Here is a 22360-nt window from a genome sequence, read left to right on the forward strand (position 1 = left end):
GGCCCTGCTTTGAGAGTGGCTGTGCAATGTGTTATTGTAACCTTTGCCCCGGGAGCCACACTGCCTGGGTTTAAATCTTTGCTCGTCACTTGATATCTGATAACAATGAGGCCTGGGCCAAGTGGCTCTCTGTACCCCAGTTTTCTCATTTGGGGGACAGTGGTAGTACCCATCTTGTAGCGCTGTTCTGAAGATTAAATGTGTGTTTTTTTTTTAATTTATTTTTGGCTGTGTTGGGTCTTCATTGCTGCATGCGGGACTTCTCTAGTTTGTTGCGTAGAGAGGGGGATACTCTTTGTTGAGGTGCACAGGCTTCTCATTGTGGTGGCTTCTGTTGTTGTGGAGCACGGGCTCTAGGCACACAGGCTTCAGGAGTTGTGACGCACGGGCTTAGTTGCTCCACGGCATGTGGGATCTTCCCGGCCAGGGCTCGAACCTGTGTCCCCTGCACTGGCAGGCAGATTCTTAACCACTGTGCCACCAGGGAAGTCCCTAAATGTGTTTGTGTACAAAGAGCTCTTAGAAGAGTGTTTAAAACATAGAAGCATTATATAGTGTAGTCTGTAGGCATTATTATACCCACTAGGCACAATGTCCTGCACACACCTCAGATTCGTAAGTCCCAAACAAATTCATCATCTTATTTTCCCTAACTTGCTTCCTTGACTTGGCTGATGGCATTGTCATCCAGCAAGATTTTCCAAACTAGAAAACTTTATATTCAACTAGTGTTTCATTGTTGACATAAATCAGTCCCTAATTTCTGTCAAATTCATCTTATAAGTATATTATAAATGTATCCCGTCCTTCCTGTCACCGCCTCATCATGTATTGTCTGAACCTGTGCTGTCCAATATGGTAGCCAATAGCCATGTGTGGTTATTGAACACTTGAATTATGGCTAGTTTGAATTGAGATGCACTATAAATATAAAATACACACCAGAGTGCAAAGACTTAGGATGAAAAGAGGATGTGAACTATATCATTAACAATTTTTTATATTGATTACATGTTGAAAGGATATTTTATATATATTGGAATAAATATATATTAAAATTTATTTCACTGTTTCTTTTTAACATGGGCACTAGAAAATTTAAAGTTACACATGTGGCCTACATTTGTGCCAATATTATATTTCTATTGGCCAGTGCTGGTCTGGACTTTTCCAAATGCCTTCTTACTTTATCTATCCATTATCTATCTATCTATCTATCTGTTTACCTACCTACCTACCTATTATTAAAAGGCAATCTGAGGCATATTGAAAGTTTTAAGAGCTTGTTTGAGCATTTGTAGATTCCAGTTGGGCAGTGCCAAACCAGAAGTGGTTAGAAGCACTCTCTCCAGCAGGAACCAGGGGAAAGACAAGTAGAGAAGGTGCAGAAGCAAAGTAAGGTAATTATTGATTGGCTGTAACTTAAAGCCTAACTGGCTATTTGTGACTGCTTGTCCTTAGCATTTTGATTTTGTAGCCTTGAGGCTTAGGTTTTGGTTTGCTTAGGTTGGTGACCATGGCATTAGGGCCACCTCAGTCTAATGGCCTCCTTGTTTAATTAATTTAACACTATCTATCTATTCCTCTATTTATCCATCTAATCTTGTTATTTTCTGTCTTACCTCTCTTTGTTCCCTTGTCCACACGGGTACAAAAGACATATTTTTAAACACAAATCTGATCCAGTCTTTTTTGTACTAAAAAGCCTTTGCTAGCTTCTGTCATCTGCAATGGAAAGTCCATACTCCATCTGGGGAATACACGAACGTTTCATCCTCTCTCTGCCTCTCCAGCCTCAGATCTCGGATCTCGAGTGACTCTCTCCCTTGCACTTCACACTCTTACAGTACTGAGCTGTGTTCTGATTCCCAAGTCATTTCACACTTTTTTTGCCTTTGCATATGTTTTCCCCTTTGTTTTGAATACTTTTTCCCTTTCTGATCTTTTGAGTGAAATTTTGTTTATTTTCCACAATCCAATTCGGACATCGCCTCCTCTAGGGAGGCTTCCCAGCATCATTCATCTCTTCCTCTTTTGCAATACTTCAGTTCTTTATACACACTTTCATTATTACTTTGCCACATGTATAACTTGTTTTTCTGTCTGTTACCCCTACTCATGAGTATATAGAGGACATGACTGTATCTTATTCATTTCTATACTGATACTAAAAAACAGCAATTGAATAAACAAGACAAAACAATACCTGCCTTCAAGGAGATACACTCTCTTACAGTAAAGTAAATATAATACCAGGCATAAGATATGCCCTAAGAGAGAGGGATCAAAGTCTATCAGTGGGTCAGAGAAGAAATCAATGAACTCTAACTGAAATTTGAAAGAAGATATAATGAGGTAGGGAAAGTTTGACTGACAGACTGACAAAAGGTCTCTGGAAGGTGGTCTGATCTTTGTAAATCTCACATAATCCAGGGCCTGACCCTCAATTATCCAAAATCTAAAACAGTCTTGTCATTGTTCAAGCAGTAACCCAGTCTGGGGATACTGATTCATGCTCTTAAACACCAAGAAGACGGATGGTAAGCTAGAATTCTGATTTCTTCCTTTAGAAAGAGGTAAAAACACATTGACAAGGAGCCTGAATACTGGCATCTTCTGTTTAGTGCTGTATCTTCCCTTAAAAACCACATTATTGGGCTTCCCTGGTGGCGCAGTGGTTGAGAGTCCGCCTGCCGATGCAGGGGACACGGGTTCGTGCCCCGGTCCGGGAAGATCCCACATGCCGTGGAGCGGAGCGGCTGGGCCCGTGAGCCATGGCCGCTGAGCCTGCGCGTCCGGAGCCTGTGCTCCGCAACGGGAGAGGCCACAACAGTGTGAGGCCCGCGTACCGCAAAAACAAACAAACAAACAAACAAAACATTATTATTTCAAGCTGGCTTTGTGTGTGGAATCAGAACAAAGAGTGTGAGTTGAAAGATGCAACTGTGGGTACCTGCTGCACTCACCTCCACAACTGCATGCACCTGGTATTGTGCAGCTCAAGCCCTTCATCTGGATACCTTCTCCTCTGGGCAGTACTTCGTTGGGCACCATTTGCCTTCTACCCTTGTCTAATTTCTATTTCTGAACAGCCCATTCAGAAAGATACGCTCTTTCTTTCCATATGCTTATTCCTTCCATTAGGCTGCTCTGGTCTGTTTTCAGTCCATTTATCTAAAGTAACTTTGAAAATTCCTATTCTCATCTGTTGCTGATGATCTTAGAGTTCTCTCTCAGAGGCAGCCCCCTTTCCCTTATTCCCAGGATCTTAGATGTCCCAGATTCCTGCCACTATGCATTTCGCTTTGGGGGAGGAGGGAAAGAATTTAGGAAGAAGAGGAAAGCTTCCTGGAAGAGATAGTATTAGGATTCTGAGAGAGGGTGGGGTGGGGTGGAGGTGTTGGCATGAAGCTATAAAAGCACACAATTCTGCTTGTTAGATTTTGGAGTCATCTAGGATTTGGTCAACTGCCCATGCTTGCTAAACACATTTTCCAGAAAGTATATATCAGCTAATTGGGGGAAATTACAAGGCCCTGAACTTGGCCTTAAATATATATAGTTTTTTTTTTTGTTTGTTTTGTTTTTTGCTGTACGCGGGCCTCTCACTGTTGTGGCCTCTCCCGTTGCGGAGCACAGGCTCCGGACACGCAGGCCCAGCGGCCATGGCTCACGGGCCTAGCCGCTCCGCGGCATGTGGGATCTTCCCGGACCGGGGCACGAACCTGCATCCCCTGCATTGGCAGGCAGGCTCTCAACCACTGCGCCACCAGGGAAGCCCATATATAGATTTTTTTTTTTCCATATATAGATTTTTAATACCCACACCTCACTAGCTTGGTCATATTCTAAACTTTGCTGCCTTTGTGCTGTTCAAAAGTATGCATTTAGCAGGGTGCTCACAGATGAAGCATTCACTATTTGTATTGTTAGGACTGCTAAGTAGTGAAGGGCGTTTTAAAGGCAAAACATGCCTTTTTGGTGATCCGACAAAAGAAAATTATGTTATCTTGTATATTTTATATATTATCCTATCTGTTTGGAGATGAGAAAATTATTCAAGAAAACACAGAAATTCAAATCCTTGCTTCTTAGTAGCCAGAGGACTTTAGTAAACAAAAGTTTAAGCAAACGATCAAGCTTATATGTCTATGAACTGCTATCCTGTTTTAAATATCATAATGTTTTAGTGCCTGCTTCAAAATTTACATCTTACAGAGAAAGCAACTTGGGAATTGGAGTCAGGATCCTTAAGGTCTGCATTAGTCCCAGCTGTGTCACTGGCTGTGTAACCTTGACCAGCAATCTTAACCACTTTGGTCTCAATTATTCTCTGTGTAAAAAGCAGAGGATAGGCTGTGTTAAATTTCTTCAATCTCTCACTACTCTGGGAGTCTGTGAAGTATTATTCCAATAAATGGGTAAAATCCTGAGATTTTAACTTTTTGTTTCCTCCCTTCCTCCCTCTCTCCTTCCTTCATTTCTTTCCTTCTAACTTGTAGCAGAGTGTGAGGAAGACAGATTCTGGCTGAATGATAAGTTCAGTGAAATGCTGGCCACTTCCTGACAATGTGATCCTGGGCAAGCCACTTACTCTCTCAGAGACTTAGTTTCTTCTGCAAAATAGACTTAATAGTCCTTGCCTCTCGGGGTTGTTGTGAGGGTTAGAAATAGTGTATGTATGGCAAATGGTTTAGCTGTGGTTATTTTTATTACTAATTTACATGTCCGGATAGTTAGGAGATTAAACAAGTTTCCTGTTTGGGGGAAGATACAATTTAGAAGTGGAGATAATGTGTTTTCTAATAATTAAAATAAAAGTTAAATAGTGCCAGAAGATAAATTCAAAGTCTTTTTTTGGCGGTACGCGGGCCTCCCACTGTTGTGGCCTCTCCCGTTGCGGAGCACAGGCTCCGGACGCGCAGGCTCAGCGGCCATGGCCCACGGGCCCAGCCGCTCCGCGGCATGTGGGATCTTCCCGGACGGGGGCACGAACCCGTGTCCCCTGCATCGGCAGGCGGACTCTCAACCACTGTGCCACCAGGGAAGCCCCCAAAGTCATTTTTAATGAGTTCATAGATTGCAGATACTCCTGCCTGGAAGGTAAAGTGGGGTGATCAGGAGGAGGGCTCCATGAAGGAAGAGCAGCCATTTGGTCTGGGTTCTGAAGGAAAAATCAGATTTGAAAACAAGATGGACATTCTGGGAAACACAAGGTAGATTCTAAACACAGAGAAGAATTTCCTTCTAATCTACTACTATCTTCAAGCTTTTGCACTGTTGCCTGGTATTTTTAAAAGGTTTTGAAGTAGAGATATTAAATTCCACCATGTTCTGGCCTAAGAAGTTATTTTTCCTTCGAAGGATCTGGCAAGGGAAAAGTTAAAGAGCTTCGGAGAATGGCCTATTAACAGAAAGGAGCTCCAGAATCTGGGTCCACCTGGAGGAAAAGCCAGGCTCCTTTAATAAGCAAATGGGGGAGCACAGACACAATGTGACGAGAGCCATCCATTATCACTCCATCAATATTTCCTTCCAGGTAGCAAGGTTTAGTGACTTAATGAAGTGATAAGGAGCAAGAAACTGACACATACAGAGGCTAAGTCTAGAAGTAGGGGATGTCAGAGGTCATTCTCATTTTAATCTTTCTTTGCTTTTAATGTCAAAGACCTTGCTCAAAGGTGAGAACCCCAGAGTTAGGATTAATACCGAGTTATCTCCACTCTCCTTTTGGCATGTCTGAGAAAAGGAAGACTTCTTGATGACTGTCATATAAAATAGGAGACTGCAGAAGACACACACACACACACACACACACACACACACACACACACACACGTAATGAAACCCCCAGGGATGGCCAACCTTAATAAAATAGCACGAGCTCATAGCTGCTCACATTACACAAGGTTCCCTTCTTGGCCCTGCAGTGTGGTGCTGAAATGCTGTTTAAAAATTTTTGCTGCTGCCTTCATACCATGGCCATATTTTGGAGCCTATGAACTCATCACTGTCTGAGTTGCCAGGGCTAGATGCCAGGAGAAAGGGGAAGGGAGGAGGAAAGGAGGGAGAGGAAGCAAACGTTCAGCAAGTTGAACTTATTAAAACATTTAATTCCGCCTTTAGAATTCAATTATATCATTTGCACAGAGGGTCTGTGTCTTCTTGTTCTTTTTCCCTTCTCTCCTCCCTCCCTCCCTTCCTTCTCTCTCAATGCTGCTGAGACATAAATCTAGAAAATCTCTAAGCACCAAAACTCTGAAGTCATTCACTGGGGCACAAGTCTGTTAGGTCTAAGGTTTGAAATGAGTGGAATGAAGTGGAATTTTCTTTAGGTTTCCATTGTAGAATATTTTTCCACACTGGTTTTCTTTCTACCCTCACACTTTCCTCTCAAGAGGTCAAAGGTCACTCCCATTTCATAACCACCATTTTTTCTCCTTGACTTTGTGCCCTATAGGGGGTGTCATTAATGTGTATCTAATGTGATGCATGTCCCTTGAAATTGTGCACCATCCTGCCCCTTCCATGTACAGCTAAAGGAAGAATGGATCAATTGACAGGAAAAAAAAAAGAAAAAGAAAAACCACTTCACCTCAAAATCTTAGAACACAGTCTTTTATAGATAAAACACAAGCACATTTATATATACTCATGTTTTGATACTGGTTGGTAGATGAAGGACAGATACCGAAATAAAAACAGCTCTTTAGTATTTTCCTTAGCTAGATACTCATTTTTCACTGAAGAATTAGGCAAGTGGCTAATCTTTCATGTCCATAAATCCCACGGATTATTTAATATTCTACAGTGGAATTTTGAGTAAATCAAGACAACTTTTATTTACACAAAGTTTAGATTCACAGGTTACTTGAATCCAGTATACCTTAGAACCAGAATATTAAAAATACAAAAATTTGGAAAAAAGCCATGATGCCTTTTTAAATTTAGTTTTTAATCTTTATCAAAGTTACATGCACCTAGTTTAAAGAGTCAAATATCTCTAAAGGATGTGATGAAAAACCATCAAGTCTAGATTTCCCAAAGGCAACATTTTTACCTTTGGTTATTTTCCTTCTTATTTATAAAATACACACTTATTGTGCTGTTTCTTTATTTTTTTAGTTGTAAACATTATCCTTTTGCTCACCACTATGGAAAATGAAGACCATAGTTCTGTTATCCCTACCTACTCCCTGCCTCAAGCTCACATAATTCCCTTTGCCCCTGCTCCATCCTCCCGATATAACTGTATCATATTTTGATTGAATCAATATCCAGTGCTTATATTATGAAGTTAAGCCATATAGTATGCTATGAGTACTTTTTCCTTTCTTTCACAACTTTTTTCTCCTTAGAATAAACAGCCGTCATTTCTTTTCAGTTTTCTAAGTATTTATCATTAATTCACCCCCAAACTCTCTGCATCTAAGTAATCCTCCTGATATTTTCAAATGTATTAGGAACTCTATTAATATTGTCTGTTTTGGAGACATCCTTCCTACAGTCTTCTGACCTGTTCTAATTTGGAATGGTAGCTCTCTTTGCCAGGTATACACCTAATTCCTGGAATCTCCCTTAATCATACTGGAGATTCCCTTTCCTTTCTCTTGAGTCAATTCCCTATTTCCTAGACCCCATGTCTCCCTTTTTCTTCTTTTTCTTCCTCATTTTCATGGCATTCTTCTTCCAATTGCTTCCTAAGAAAGGGCGATGAGAGCTAAGTTTTTTGAGATCTAGTATTTTTGATATTATCTTTATTCTATCCTCAAACTTGATTGATAATTTATCTAGGTATAACATCTAGGCTGGAAATATTTTTCTCAGAATTGTGAAGGTATTAGTCTGTATTTTAGTTTCCAGTGTTGTTGTGAAGTCCAAAGCAATTCTGATTTTTTTGATCCCTTGTATGTAACTTTTTCTCTTGGAAACATAAGATTTTCTTGTGAAATTTCAAATGATGTGCCTTGGTTTGGGTATATTTTCATCTGTTGCATGGGTCCTTTTAATCTAGAAAACTTGTACTTCAATAATGGGAAATTTTCTTGAATTACTTATTTGATGATTTCTTTCATTCTTGTTTTCTCATTCTGAAATTTCTATTATTTATACATTGGACTATTAGTATCCATTGTGTAACTTAGCTTTTTTCTTCTATTTTCATCTCTTCGTCTTGCTATTTAAACCTGCTAGGTTCTAGGACCCTCTAGAAAATTTCTTCAACATTATCTTACAAATTCTCTACTAAACTATTCATTTCTGCTGAGATATTTTTAATTGCCAAGAGTCTTTCTCATTATTTTCTGTACCATCTTGTTTCTGTTTCATGAATTTCATATCACTCTGGAGATATTAGTGATAAGTTTTTTGATGTTTTCCTCTCCCAGCATAATTTCCATGTTTGCTTGTTTTGGTCTCTTTTATAATAGAGGCTTTCCCTTAGATTAGAAGACCAATTTCTTGCTACCTGCTTACTGTAGGTGAGCAGGTGGGATCGTTTCTTGGTGAAGCTCTAATATCTAATTAACAGGCTAATCAGAATCTCCTAATCTCCTTCTAGAAGGGTATAAAGTCCAGCTGCCAGAGTTCTGGGAGCCTGGATGGGAGCGTGGCTGGGGGCGGGGTTTGTCTTAAGATCTAGAAGTTTGGGACTTCCCTGGTGGTGCAGTGGTAAAGAATCTGCGCGCCAATGCAGGGAACACGGGTTGAGCCCTGGTCCAGGAAGATCCCACATGCTGTGGAGCAACTAAGCCCGTGCACCACAACTACTGAGCCTGTGCTCTAGAGCCCGCGAGCCTAAACTACTGAGCCCTTGTGCCGCAACTACTGAAGCCCGTACGCCTAGAGCCCGTGCTCCACAATAAGAGAAGCCACCGCGATGAGAAGCCTGCGCACTGCAATGAAGAGTAGCCCCCTCTCGCCGCAACTAGAGAAAGCCCGCACACAGCAATGAAGACCCAGCGCAGCCAAAAAAAAAAAAAAGAAGATCTAGAAGTTAATCTTTCACATAAGCCTCTATTTTCCCTATGGTACACCCACCCTCAGCTGTGCCTGCTGTCCTGCAGGGTGAATAAAGGACATTTGCTTGGCTTGGGGAATAGGAAAATGGTATTGGGAGGTTCTCATGTCTTTTTTTTTAAACTAGCCTTGCTGTTTTCGTCCCTACCCTCATCCTTCCTTCAAGAGGGAACTGTTTCCACAAATTCCTGAGTCTTTAGGGAATTCTACAGAGCAAATTATGTTGCTTCTTGGCTTTCTCCATTTCTGACTTAGGAGTCAGTGTTCCCAGGTCTGCCAGTTTGTAGATCTATTAAAAATTACTTTTCTTTATAACCAAGGCAAGTTTTAAAATGGAAAATAAATATCTACCTTTGGAAAACAATATGTGCAGATAACATTGCTGAGAATAACCAAATAATTATTTTGAAATAACATTAACACCAAGCTAGTCTAGGAACACATATCCAGTTGGAGCATTCAGCAAATATAACTATTATGTTCTACAAAGAGAATAGCAAAAAAAAAAATAGCATTGATAGCAAAAAAAAAAAAAAATGCATTGGCCCACTGTCCATCTATGGAGGGAATCTGGGTTGACTGAGCTTTTAGCCAGAATCTCTGGGGCACCAGAAAGGCAAAGATGTCGTCTTCCTTACCCAGAAGAAGATCTGAGCTGAGGGGAAGGGGAAGTAGCAACCCACTCAGGCCACACTCACCCTGACACTATCAGCAGTAAACAATACAAAACTTAAAGTTAAGGGCTTCCCTCGTGGCGCAGTGTTTGGGAGTCCGCCTGTCAATGCAGGGGACACAGATTCGAGCCCCGGTCTGGGAAGATCCCACATGCCATGGAGCAACTAAGCCCGAGCACCACAACTACTGAGTCTGCGCTCTTGAGCCCACGAGCCACAACTACTGAAGCCCGCGCACCTAGAGCCCGTGCTCCGCAACAAGAGAAGCCACCGCAATGAGAAGCCCGCACACCGCAACGAACAGTAGCCCCCGCTCTCTGCAACTGGAGAAAGCCCGCGCGCAGCAACAAAGACCCAATGCAGCCAAAAATAAATTAATTAAAAAGCAAAAAACAACTTCTTAAAGTTAAGACTGAACATGAAGGTGTGAAAGTTGATGTCCTAACCATTGCCTTTTTTTATACTTTACAATATATGAAGACAAAAGATTCTGATGAAGAAGTTGTTCAAGATGGAATCAGAGTGTTCATCGAAAAGGTAGCACAATGAATACTCTTAGGAGCAGAAGTGGACTACATAGGTCTTTTACTAGAATACAAATTATCCAGTAAATTTGTGTGCAATGACCCAAATATCACAGAAATTTCTGGCTGTGAAGAAAGTTTTAATATCTGAAATTCCAGGACTATTTCTTTGGCTGTAAGCTCTAGGAATGCTCATGGAAGCCTTAGGATATACTAAGAGAAATCGTATGACTGCCCAGTTCTTAGGCAGTTTTACAAGGAAAATAAAGGAATGTGTTTTGGGAAAAAACATGACCACCTCACAATCTGACATACTTATTCTATCAAAAAATGTCAATATCAAAGGAGAAACTAATAAATTAAAGACCTACTGAGCATCACTAATATCTGTATATAAAACAATAAATTGAATTTTAGGTAATCCCCCCAAAACAAGATTGTTGTTTATTTTTTAATTTTCTTTATAATACTTGTAATATTTTATTTTGTAACAGATACATCTGCTCCATTATGTTAATAGCTTTTCATTTAGCTATGAGAGCTAGGGTAATCTGCTGTAGCCAGCGTATTACAACACAAAGACAGTTTCCCTAATTACCATTTGTCTTTCAATCTACATTTATTATCTACCAGGCTTTCCTTTACTGTATGCTTATAACAATTTTTGTGGCCACCTACATTAGTTCATATTTCTTCTGCTCCCCTTGATATCTTGCCTTGTTGCTTCACCATTTTAATGTTTTTTAATTGCGTTTGTGGGCTTCTAAGGCTAATAGACATCACATTAGGAAGTGCATTTGGCTTTTTGTACCAGGTAGAAAGATGTCATGTCTACTGTCAAGCGGCTCATAGACATTTCTCTTCACACACACACACACACACACACACACACACACACACAAAAACACACGAAAAAAGAGATAAGGAGGACCCAGAAAATTCCTAATACAAACCAAAAACCCAAAGGTATATGAGAAGGCACACGACTATTTTATTGGGTTGGCTAAAAGGTTCGATCAGTTCTTTCCATAAGATGGCTCTACTAGTGCTTAGTTGTCTTAATTTATTCGAAACAATTTAGTTAGACTGTATTGTGACAGCTGTCGTATCAGTGTGCATTTAAAAAAAAAAATCAAAATTGGCGAATTTCTGTGTAGCCATTTTAATATTGAAGATGAAAGAAAAAAAGCAACATTTTCGGCATATTATGCTTTATTATATCAAGAAAGGTAAAAACGCAACAAAAGACTTGTGCAGTGTACGGAGAAGGTGCTGTGACTGATCGAATGTGTCAAAAGTAGTTTGCGAAGTTTCATGCTGGAGATTTCTCGCTGGACGATGCTCCACGGTCAGGTAGACCAGTTGAAGTTGACAGCAATCAAATCGAGATATTGAGAACAGTCAATGTTATACCACGCGAGAGATAGCCGACATACTCAAAATATCCAATCAAACACTGAAAATCATTTGCACCAGCTTGGTTATGTTCATCGCTTTGATGTTTGGGTTCCACATAAGTTAAGCGAAAAAAACCTTCTTGACCATATTTCCGCATGTGATTCTCTACTTAAACATAACAAAAACGTTCCATTTTTAAAACAAATTGTGATGGGTGATGAAAAGTGGGTGCTGTACAATAATGTGGAACGGAAGAGATTGTGGGGCAAGCAAAATGAACCACCACCAACCACACCAAATGCCGATCTTCATCCAAAGAAGGTGATGTTGTGTATATTGTGGGATTGCAAGAGAGTCCTTTATTATGAATTCCTTCCAGAAAACCAAATGATTAATTCCAACAAGTACTGCTCCCAATTAGACCAACTGAAAGCAGCACTCGACGAAAAGCATCTGGAATTAGTCAAGAGAAAACGCATACTCTTCCATCAGGATACCGGAAAACCACATGGTTCTTTGATGACTAGGCAAGAACTGTTACAGCTTGGCTGGGATGTTCTGATTCATCCGCCATATTAACCAGACACTGCACCTTCGGATTTCCGTTTATTTCAGTCTTTACAAAACTCTCTTAATGGAAAAAATTTCAATTCCCTGGAAGACTGTAAAAGGCACCTGGAACAGTTCTTTGTTCAAAAAGATAAATTTTGGGAAGATGGAATTATGAAGTTGCCTGAAAAATGGCAGAAGGTAGTGGAACAAAACAGTGAATATATTGTTCAATAAAGCTCTGCGAAAATGAAAAATGTGTCTTTTATTTTACTTAAAAACAGAAGGAACTTTTTGGCCAATCCAATACTAGTAACTTCTTTTTTTTCCACACACACACAGTATTTTATTTTTACAAGAGATAAATAAACTAACACCAAGCATTGTAAATGGATGATCACAATAAAAGCAACAATGATTGCATTCACCAAACACGAAACATACTCATACTACGTTATAATATTGACATTCAGTCCAGTAATCCTCCACTGTAACAGCTCTTTTACTTTGCAGTGAAAATTGATTTGTATATTTTTTGCCTGAGTCCTTGTGGGATTTTTTTTTTAAATTCAAACAGAAAGCCACAAAAATTATAATCATCCTCATCAGTTCACTCAGTCCCATGTAATTAATTTTTTCATCTTGAGCTTTTGTTAGCACTTTTATGAATTCATCAGTTTTCCATTGGAGTTCTGAAAATGACTATTCATTCAGTTCAGCAGTATAGTCAGTTACCAGAAACCTGTACTTGTCAGAGTCTTTTCCATGAATTCCTTGAAGATGAAACCCTTTTATAAGAACATATTTGCAAAACATCAGAGTACACCCAGGACTGTCTGTAAATGACAAGAGACTTAAACATGACCACGGTTAAAGATTGGATGAAAGTTCATAATAATGCAATTGACAAGGAAATTTAGTTATTTCTGAGATATACATTTTAAAGTAATAATTAGAATTATGACTTATAACATTATACCAGAACATATAAGAATTTTAGAAATTTCATGTAATGTCTGAAACATTTATATTAACATATTTCCATACACATAACCCAAAGAAAGTTTAGTGTTAGTTTTTGTTTGTTTGTTTGTTTTATACTGCAGGTTCTTATTAGTTATCCATTTTATACACATCAGTGTATACATGTCAATCCCAATCGCCCAATTCATCCCACCCCTCACCCCCCAACCACCGCTTTCCCCCCTTGGTGTCCATACATTTGTTCTCTACATCTGTGTCTCAACTTCTGCCATGCAAACCGGCGCATCGGTACCATTTTTCTAGGTTCCACATATATGTGTTAATATACGATATTTGTTTTTCTCTTTCTGACTTACTTCACTCTGTATGACAGTCTCTAGATTCATCCACGTCTCTACAAATGACCCAATTTCGTTCCTTCTTATGGCTGAGTAATATTCCATTGTATATATGTGCCACATCTTCTTTACCCATTCGTCTGTCGATGGACATTTAGGTTGCTTCCATGACCTGGCTATTGTAAATAGTGCTGCAATGAACATTGGGGTGCATGTGTCTTTTTGAATTATGGGTATATGCCCAGTAGTGGAATTGCTGGATCATATGGTAATTCTATTTTTAGTTTTTTGAGGAATCTCCATACTGATCTCCATAGTGGCTGTATCAATTCACATTCCCACCAACAGTGCAAGAGGGTTCCCTTTTCTCCACACCCTCTCCAGCATTTGTTGTTTGTAGATTTTCTGATGATGCCCATTCTAACTGGTGTGAGGTGATATCTCATTGTAGTTTTCATTTGCATTTCTCTATAATTAGAGATGTTGAGCACCTTTTCATTTGCTTCTTGGCCACCTGTATGTCTTCTTTGGAGAAATGTCTATTTAGGTCTTCTGCCCATTTTTGGATTGGGTTGTTTGTTATTTTGATATTGAGCTGCATGAGCTGTTTATGCATTTTGGAGATTAATCCTTTGCCCGTTGATTCGTTTGCAAATATTTTCTCCCATTCTGAGGGTTGTCTTTTTGTCTTGTTTGTAGTTTCCTTTGCTTTGCAAAAGCTTTTGTTTCATTAGGTCCCATTTGTTTATTTTTGTTTTTATTTCCATTACTCTAGGAGGTGGATCAGAAAAGATCTTGCTGTGATTTATGTCAAAGAGTGTTCTTCCTATGTTTTCCTCTAAGAGTTTTACAGTGTCCAGTCTTACATTTAGGTCTCTAATCCATTTTGAGTTTATTTTTATATGTGGCGTTAGGGAGTGTTCTAATTTCATTCTTTTAGATGTAGCTGTCCAGTTTTCCCAGCACCACTTATTGAAGAGACTGTCTTTTCTCCATTGTATATTCTTGCCTCCTTTGTCATAGATTAGTTGACCATGGGTGCGTGGGTTTATCTCTGAGCTTTCTATCCTGTTCCATTGATCTATATTTCTGTTTTTGTGCCAGTACCATATTGTCTTGATTACTGTAGCTTTGTAGTATAGTCCGAAGTAAGGGAGTCTGATTCCTCCAGCTCCGTTGTTTGCCCTCAAGACTGCTTTGGCTATTCGGGGTCTTTTGTGTCTCCATACAAATTTTAAGATTTTTTGTCCTAGTTCCATAAAAAATGCCATTGGTAACTTGATAGGGATTGCATTGACTCTGTAGATTGCTTTGGATAGTATAGTCATTTTCACAATATTGATTCTTCCAATCCAAGAACATTGTATATATCTCCATCTGTTGGTATCATCTTTAATTTCTTTCATCAGTGTCTTATAGTTTTCTGCATACAGATCTTTTGTCTCCCTAGGTAGGTTTATTCCTAGGTATTTTATTCTTTCTGTTGCAATGGTAAATGGGAGTGTTTCCTTAATTTCTCTTTCAGATTTTTCATCATTAGTGTATAGGAATGCAAGAGATTTCTGTGCATTTATTTTGTATCCTGCAACTTTACCAAATTCATTGATTAGGTCTAGTAGTTTTCTGGTGCCATCTTAGGATTCTCTATGTATAGAGAATGTCATCTTCAAACACTGACAGTTTTACTTCTTCTTTTACAATTTGTATTCCTTTTACTTCTTTTTCTTCTCTGATTGCCATGGCTAGGACTTCCAAAACTATGTTGAGGAACCTCCATACTGTTCTCCGTAGAGGCTGTATCAATTTACATTCCCCAAACTTCCAAAACTATGTTGGACTTCCAAAACTATGTTGAATAATAGTGGCGAGAGTGGACATTCTTGTCTTGTTCCTGATCTTAGAGGAAATGCTTTCAGTTTTTCACCATTGAGAATGATGTTTGCTGTGGGTTTGTCATATATGGCCTTTATTATGTTGACGTAGGTTCCCTCTATGCCCACTTTCTGGAGGGTTTTTATCATAAATGGGTGTTGAATTTTGTCAAAAGCTTTTTCTGCATCTATTGAGATGATCATATGGTTTTTATTCTTCATTTTATTAATATGGTATATCATATTGATTGATTTGTGTATATTGAAGAATCCTTGCATCCCTGGGATAAATCCCACTTGATCATAGTGTATGATCCTTTTAATGTGTTGTTAGATTCTGTTTGCTAGTATTTTGTTGAGGATTTTTGCATCTATATTCATCAGTGATGTTGGTCTGTAATTTTCTTTTTTTGTAGTATCTTTGTCTGGTTTTGGTAACAGGGTGATGATGGTCTCATAGAATGCATTTGGGAGTGTTCCTTCCTCTGCAATTTCTTGGAAGAGTTTGAGAAGGATGGGTGTTAGCTCTTCTCTAAATATTTGACTAAAATTCACCAGTGAAGCCTTCTGGTCCTGGACTTTTGTTCGTTGGAAGAATTTAATCACAGTTTCAATTTCATTACTTGTGATTGGTCTGTTCATATTTTCTATATCCTCCTGGCTCAGTCTTGGAAGGTTATACCTTTCTAAGAATTTGTCCATTTCTTCCATGTTGTCCATTTTATTGACATAGAGTTGCCTGTAGTAGTCTCCTAGGATGCTTTGTCTTTCTGTGGTGTCCTTTGTAACTTCTCCTTTTTCATTTCTAATTTTATTGATTTGAATCCTCTCCCTCTTTTTCTTGGTGAGTCTGGCTAATGGTGTATCAATTTTATCTTCTCAAAGAACCGGCTTTTAGTTTTATTGTCTTTGCTATTGTTTTCTTTGTTTCTATTTCATTTATTTCTGCTCTGATCTTTATGATTTCTTTCCTTCTGCTAACTTTGGGCTTTGTTTTTCTTTCTCTAGTTCCTTTAGGTGTAAGGTTAGATTGTTTGAGATTTTTCTTGTTTCTTGAGGTAGGTTTGTATTGCTATAAACTTCCCTCTTAGAATTGCTTTTGCTGCATCCCATAGATTTTGGATCATTGTGTTTCCGTTGCCATTTGTCTCTAGGTAGTTTCTGATTTCCTCTTTGATTTCTTCAGTGATCTCTTGGTTATTTAGTAATGTATTGTTTAGCCTCCATGTGTTTGTGTTTTTTACAGTGTATGTATGGGCCTCGTTTTTGTATCCATTCAGCAAGCCTGTATCTTTTGGCTGGAGCATTTAACCCACTCATGTTTAAGGTAATTATCAATATGTATGTTCCTATGACCATTTTCTTAATTGTTTTGGGTTTGTTTTTGTAGGTCTTTTTCTTCTCTTATGTTAGAGAAGTTCCTTTAGCGTTTGTTGTAGAGCTGGTTTGGTGGTGCTGAATTCTCTCAGCTTTTGCTGTCTGTAAAGCTTTTGATTTCTCCATCGAATCTGAATGAGATCCTTGCTCGGTAGAGTAATCTTGGTTGTAGGTTATTCCCTTTCATCCTTTAAATATGTCATGTCACCCCCTTCTGGCTTGTAGAGTTTCTGCTGAGAAATCAGCTGTTAACCTTATGGGAGTTCCCTTGTATGTTATTTGTTGTTTTTCCCTTGCTGCTTTCAATAATTTGTCTTTAATTTTTGCCAATTTGATTACTATGTGTCTCAGTGTGTTTCTCCTTGAGTTTTTCCCATATGGGACTCTGCACTTCCTGGACTTCGGTGGCTATTTCCTTTCCCATGTTAGGGAAGTTTTCAACTATAATCTCTTCAAATATTTTCTCGGGTCCTTTCTGTCTCTCTTCTCCTTCTGGGACCCCTATAATGAGAATGGTTTCGCATTTAATGTTGTCCCAGAGGTCTCTTAGGCTGTCTTCATTTCTTTTCATTCTTTTTTCTTTATTCTGTTCCACAGCAGTGAATTCCACCATTCTGTCTTCACTTATCTGGTCACTTAGGTCACAAGGTCACTTATCTGTTCTTCTGCCTCTATTATTCTGCTATTGATTCCTTCTAGTGTAGTTTTCATTTCCGCTATTGTATTGTTCATCTCTGTTTGTTTGTTCTTTAATTCTTCTAGGTCTTTGTTAAACATTTCTTGCTTTTTTTTTTTTTTTTTTACAGCTTTATTGGAGTATAATTGCTTTACAATGATGTATTAGTTTCTGCTCTTGCATCTTCTTGATCTTTGCCTCCATTCTTTTTCTGAGGTCCTGGATCATCTTCACTATCATTATTCTGAATTCTTTTTCTGGAAGGTTGCCTGTCTCTGCTTCATTTAGTTGTTTTTCTGGGGTTTTATCCTGTTCCTTCATCTGGTACATAGCCCTCTGCCTTTTCATCTTGTCTATCTTTCTGTGAATGTGATTTTTGTTCCACAGGCTACAGGAATGTAGTTCTTGCTTCTGCTGTCTGCCCTCTGGTGGATCTAGTAACATTTTTTTAAATGGAGGGCATGGGGCGAAAAGGGTCATAGTAAAATGTTAAAAAACTGAAAGTAATACCGTTTTATCTGAGAGGTTGGCTTTTAAATTATTGAACAACAGAGACTGAATAAAAAACTTAGATTTATATATAAGCCCTATATGACACAAGCCAGAATCTAGATTTCATAATATGTTCATCATTTTCTTAGCAAATAATTACACTCTTCGGAATCAAATCCACAATTCAGTTTGGACTCTATAAAGCACAGCACAGTATTGTACTCATCACCAGTGTCAGGCTCCCTGTGGCCTGGGTCTTCTTCATGTTTCTAACTTAGCTCTTAATGCAGGAGTGTCAATTCATATTTCCTCCAGTTATATTTTCCTATTTTAATATGGATTTCAATTTTTTTTTTTTTTTTTGCGGTACGCAGGCCTCCTACTGTTGTGGCCTCTCCCATTGTGGAGCACAGGCTCTGGGCACACAGGCTCAGCGGCCATGGCTCACGGGCCCAGCCGCTCCATGGCACGTGGGATCCTCCCGGATTGAGGCACGAACCCGTGTCCCCTGCATCGGCAGGCGGACTCTCAACCACTGCGCCACCAGGGAAGCCCTCAATTTTTTAAACACTGATTTTGGGGAACAGACAGAACATCTGGCTTATATACTTATATGCTAATAACATCATCTTATACTTTTGCTGTGTATATTTTGTTTCAAGGACTATAGACATGTCAAATATAAGTGTGTTAATAAAGGAATCTGTGAGAATGGATCTTAAATGTAGGCTCAAGCATAAGATACCTCTTTTCACACCATTGTAAATGACAAGTAGATTGAGTCCATCAACTATAATTGTAGTCCATGGAGAATTTATAAGAGGCATGATTATGAGAGAGAGAGAAAGAGGTGGGGGGCGTAGAGATTGGTAGGGAGAAGGATGAGGGGAAGGGGAGGAGAGGATAGAGGAAAGGGAGAGAGGGGAGAGGAAGGACGGATAAATAAATGAAAGAAATGGGTGACTAAATCCTGCAGCAGATAATGCAACAGCTTTCCACTTCTGAGAGCTTTGCTCAGGAACTCTGCCATAAAAATCTTCATATGTTTCAGAGTACAGTACCTTGCATATACTACATGCTTAATACATAATTTGTTGTTGGAGGAAATCAATCCTCGTGGGTTTAGTGCCCCTCTCACTCTGGATCCTGATGATTCTCTGTGGTTATCAAGGCATGTCATATAACCAGCCTTTTAAGATTTAGGTTCAATTGCTAAGTTCTTCCTGGTCTCCAGAGTTAGCCTGGGGAAGGCAAGCCCAGAGCAGTACCCGGTCCTGGAGACAGTACTTGGTGAATGGTTGAATGCCTTCAAAACGGAGGCTTTTTATTTCTCTCTAAAGCAAACTCTGAATGAAAGCGAGTCTTAACAAATACAAATGTGATCAAACAGTAACAGAGATGTTGTGTTACTATGAAAGATAGTGCCAAACCATTTCATTTGAAAAAAGTAGTGATTTGATATTTTCATTCAAATCCCAATTGTTTCATGGGAAGAGGAGGAGACAATATTGCTTAAATTTTCTTTTACAAACAATTTGTAAAAGTAGTAAAGTCCTTGTCTGAAGAAATTAATATGGTTTATTTTTTCCTTCAAAAGTATAATTTATAGAGGATGTTGTGTAGTGTGCTTGAGTTATACCAAGTGCTTTTATACTGAACTTCAACTCATTAAAATACTTAAATATATTTATCTGCCATTTGACTATTCCATTTCCTTCAAATATTAGAAGATGCTATATTATGCTCAACTAATTTAATTAATGTGGAGATCATTTTTCCTATAAAACAAGGCTTGATAATGCCATTTCTTTGCTTCAGGTTTATGTAATAATAGAGAGGAAATGGAAATTTCATCATATTTAGTTTCAAATGAAAATCAAGAACAAATGGGAATTCCTTGTCTTCAGCTTGTTAAATTTTATGACCAGCTAGAGAATAAAAGTTATATTGATAGTTGACGTAAATCAAAGTTTGAATGTGTTGTTATATTTGCATTATACATTTAGCACAAGTACGGTCAAATGGTACTTGGAGTTTTTATATGGCTGCAGGCTACATAGAGTAGTTTTGAAGAGCTAGTTAGCTGCCTGCATGACCTGCTTAGGGATAAAACGTGGATTATAATTTTCCCCATAAGCGGCCTTTAGCAGCATTCTAGCTTATATTATGTTCACCACTTCTAATCCAGAAAGTCTTGACTTTGGATCATGTTTGTTTTCAGAACCATAAAACTTATATAGTTAAAATAAAAGGATGTGCAAAAAAAACCACTTAATGATCATAAACTCATCTTCTAGTCTCCTTGAAAAGTATGGTTATTTGAAGCTCAAAAGAGTTAATAACATAATCACTTGGAAGAAAGTCATTCAATGAAGATCTGCCTTTTCATCTCACACACAGACACAGACACACACACACACACACACACACACACACACACAGAAAAATGGTTGGCCCCTAACATATTTCCCTAAAGTATTCTATAGAAAATAATACCAGGTTGTGTCAAAGAACAGGCCTCAGGGTTCCCTGGGAAGTTTGTTAAAAATGCAGATACATAGGTCCCAGCCCCCAAGATTTGGTTTTTGTGGAAGATAAGGGAATAAAAACTGGACTTCTGCATTTTGAAATTCCTCTCCATAGAGTCTGATGTTCCCAAAGGTTATAAACCACTGTCCTAGAAGGCCATCACTGGTTGACAAGCCTTTAGAACAGCACGGTCTTGAACCCTAATGTGTATATAAATCACCAGGGATCTTAAAATGCAGACTGTGGTTCATCTGGGTTGGGGGCTGGAATTCTGTGGTTCTAACATGTCCCTAGGTGGTTCCAATGCTGCTTGTCTGTAAACCTCACTTTGAATAGCAATGATGGGATTTTCCTAGCCATTTTGTAGGTGAGCTAACAGGCATTGGTTTTGAAGTGCTCTACAAGAAACTGCAGTATTAATAGGAGGCAGCATTGCATTGTGAAAAGATAGTTCATCCAACAAGCATTGACTGAGAATTTGCTGCATGCTAGGTTCTTAGGCCTTTGTGTTTCTGACTCCCCTTAACTTTTCCTCGTGAGGCTAACATTTATGTGTCCTTTAGAAAATCTTCCCTCTTCCAGTAATCCTTGGCTGTGACGCTGCTGTGTGCTCCCCCTGCATACTGCGTTAACTTTAATCATAGCAGTTGTCATATTGGGTTACACTTATCTACTTTCTTATTTATCTTAGAATATAAAGCTCTTGTGGGCAATACTCATGATTGTACTTCAGACCTCAAAACTCTGTCCATGAAAGACAATCAGTGAATATGTAGGATTATTACTTAACTAATTAATTAAATAAGGTAACATAAGCAAAGCCTCAAGCTCCAACTCTATTTCCTTTGTAAATTCAACACTGACCTCCAGCTAGGTAAAAAGTGAGAGTAGCTGAGGGTTCTTGCCTGCCTCTGGAAGGCTCTCCTTGGCTGGCTCTGACCCAGAATTTTTTGGCAAGGTGATGACATTCATGTAGGCTCTCCTTAATCAGAAATAAATAGGAAAAGAATTGGTCAATCCCAGCAAGGAGCATGACTGGTTTTAAAATGCAACAACAGAACACTTACATGGACACAGAGGGCATTTGGCATGACCCTGATTTCCCTTCCTGAAGTACGGGATTTGGCAATCCACTTCCATAGCCTACCCAGCTCACATGGAGCTTCCAAGGCAGACAGAGCACATAGAAACTGCAACAGCACCTGTGGTAGTGCCTCAGCTCCAGCGCCTCACACTGCTTCTGCTCATGTGCTTATCTCCATAAAGTGCAACCAAACCCACATAAAGTTTTATGTTTTACTGGTTGCCTGTGACCTTACCTCTTATGGGGCCAGGGGACTGATGGTGAAATGGAGCGATTCGCAGGAGCAGCTGCAGAGCTGCTTATTGAGTCATGGTGTGGCCATCCCCTTTGCTGGGGAAAACTCAGTTATCTCTGATGTCCAGTATTCGATAGGACCAATTCTCTTCCACAAATACACTGGGAATTTCCCATTAATCACATGATATTTTTGTAGTAATCTTAAACCTAAAAGAGACTACAAAGAAAGAATACATAGAAAATAGTATTTAGCACATATTTATTGCACGCCTATATACACAATACATACATTGGGTTATAAAAGATACAAAGATCTTTGTATTGCAGTCACAGCTCTCAATGAATTTCAACCAGCCAGTAGTTTGAAAACTGAATGGAAGTTATTTTTGACAGGAATAAAGACGCAGACTTAGAGAATGGACTTGAGGACACAGGGAGTGGGAAGGGTAAGCTGGGATGAAGTGAGAGAGTGGCATGGACATATATACACTACCAAATGTAAAATAGATAGCTAGTGGGAAGCAGCTGCATAGCACAGGGAGATCAGCTCGGTGCTTTGTGACCACCTAGAAGGGTGGGATAGGGAGGGTGGAAGGGAGGGAGACGCAA

The 22360-nt window shown here is 39.1% G+C and overlaps 1 protein-coding gene and 1 long non-coding RNA gene across 8 annotated transcripts in view; one reads left to right on the top strand and one right to left on the bottom strand.

The window, feature by feature from the left end:
* Positions 1-22360, top strand: part of SYNPO2 (synaptopodin 2) — a 169525-nt gene that overhangs the window by 99669 nt on the left and 47496 nt on the right. The window lies entirely within an intron of this gene.
* Positions 1-22360, bottom strand: part of LOC114902712 — a 114532-nt gene that overhangs the window by 90937 nt on the left and 1235 nt on the right. For 3 of the 4 annotated variants that reach the window (XR_003795588.1, XR_003795586.1, XR_003795585.1), the window contains exons 2-3: positions 21750-21968; positions 21295-21412 (exon numbers count right to left, since the gene is read on the bottom strand). This is a non-coding gene — a long non-coding RNA (uncharacterized LOC114902712). The remainder of the gene's footprint in view (positions 1-21294; positions 21413-21749; positions 21969-22360) is intronic. The other variant, XR_003795587.1, reaches the window with a different exon arrangement.

This window comes from Monodon monoceros, unplaced genomic scaffold, assembly GCF_005190385.1.
Source record: "Monodon monoceros isolate NGI ecotype Baffin Bay Population unplaced genomic scaffold, NGI_Narwhal_1 Super_Scaffold_20, whole genome shotgun sequence".
Lineage (NCBI taxonomy): Eukaryota > Metazoa > Chordata > Mammalia > Artiodactyla > Monodontidae > Monodon > Monodon monoceros.